The sequence below is a fragment of the Microtus ochrogaster genome, chromosome 5 (assembly GCF_000317375.1).
Source record: "Microtus ochrogaster isolate Prairie Vole_2 chromosome 5, MicOch1.0, whole genome shotgun sequence".
Classification (NCBI taxonomy): domain Eukaryota; kingdom Metazoa; phylum Chordata; class Mammalia; order Rodentia; family Cricetidae; genus Microtus; species Microtus ochrogaster.
In genome coordinates this window covers 9,435,978-9,437,866 of record NC_022012.1, presented here as the reverse complement: position 1 = coordinate 9,437,866, position 1,889 = coordinate 9,435,978, and the positions used below count along the sequence as shown (strand labels likewise).

Below are 1,889 nucleotides of genomic sequence, written 5' to 3'. Positions count from 1 at the left end.
ATCAACCTACCTCTGGACCCAGCAATACCACTCTTGGGAATATACCCAAGCGATGCCAGATCATATGACAAAAGCATTTGTACTACTATGTTCATAGCAGTACTATTTGTAATAGCCAGAACCTGGAAACAACCTAGATGTCCTTCAATGGAAGAATGGATGAAGAAAGTGTGGAATATATTCACAGTAGAGTACTACGCTGCGGTAAAAAACAATGACTTATCTTCATGTTTTATATCTCAACATGCATTCTTTGATCCAACTTAGATGTAGCATGTAATATTTCCAAACACAAATTATCCTTCCCCTTTGATCCATAGTGCATTTTCTCAAACTTTTTATGATTCTTTAGAGGATAATTCAGTTTCCATTTTTGAAAGAAAATAAATAAATATTTATTTTTTGAAAATTATTGTATTACTCATTTATACATGCAATCTAATTTGATTAGGTACTTATTTTCTATAGCATTAACTTTTCTTTATGCTTGTTACAGTCTAAAATCCCCAGAGTGGGAACTTGTTATCATTATGTTCATTGGTTTTTGTTTAGTGCTACATATTAAGTAACATTTTTGAGATGGATGAATATGAATGAAATTTCTCAGTCATGAGAATGTATATCTGGATTAAATATTATTACTCAAGTTTGTTTCTTTTATCTATGAATGATATGTTCTAAGGTCTCAGTAGATGGTCTAAAACATTGTGTGCTACTTACCTGTATAATTCCATCCTTATCCATGATAAAACTTAAGCTTTAATCACAGTAAGAGATTATTAACAATTGATAATTGATTGTTAACAATTGATAAAATATTTAAAAAACAACATGCTATAATAAAATTTTGTGGTTTTGTACCAATTATTAAGTAAAATAAGGATTACTTGAACATACTATGATACAATAATAATTGGTATGATAGTGGGAAAAACAGTCTGTTGATTAACAGGTGTCATATAGAGAGCTCCACAGTCCAGATGCTTGGGACAAAGTGAGTGCTCAGCTTCAGGGATAAATGAAGCAGCGTGTTGTGAGATGTTGACACCACTAAGAAAGATCCACAGGTTGAATCATAGAAATTGTTCATTTTTAGGATTTTCATTCATTATTTTTAAGCCATGAACTGGGGAGAACATTATACCCAAGAATATAAACCACATGGCATTTTCTGAAAATAATAAGTCAAGAGTTGTTTGTTGACAGCCAGACTTTTGCGGCCCGACTGTCGGTCTCCTCTCCATGGCCATTCGCGCCACCATGGATCTCTCTGCCATCTATGAGAGCCTCCTGTCGCTGAACCCTGACCTCTCATCCGACCACGGAGGGACTGAGCCCTCAGCACTTTGGAGCATAAACTCATCTGACTCCGTCCCATCTGGGGTCACTTCTCGCCTGACTGGCCGCTCCACCAGCCTGGTGGAGGGCCGAAGCTGTGGTTGGGTACCCCCACCCCCTGGTTTCGCACCCTTGGCTCCCCGCCCGGGCCCTGAACTGTCACCCTCACCTACTTCGCCTCCTGCAACTCCCACCACCTCCTCTCGATACAAGACTGAGCTCTGTCGGACCTACTCAGAGAGCGGGCGTTGTCGATACGGGGCTAAGTGCCAGTTTGCCCACGGCCTGGGTGAATTGCGCCAGGCCAATCGCCATCCCAAGTACAAAACGGAACTCTGCCACAAGTTCTACCTCCAGGGCCGTTGTCCCTATGGCTCTCGATGCCACTTCATCCACAACCCCAACGAGGACCTGGCTGCTCCGGGCCAGCCCCATGTGCTTCGCCAAAGCATCAGCTTCTCAGGCTTGCCCTCAGGCCGCAGAACCTCACCACCACCACCTGGCTTTCCCGACCCGTCCCTGTCCTCATGCTCCTTCTCGCCCTCCAGCTC

General features: G+C 42.2%; 1 pseudogene; it reads left to right on the top strand.

Moving 5' to 3' along the window:
* Window positions 1-1,218: 1,218 nt before the first annotated feature.
* LOC102001424 overlaps window positions 1,219-1,889 on the top strand; it is a 30,939-nt pseudogene continuing 30,268 nt past the window's right edge.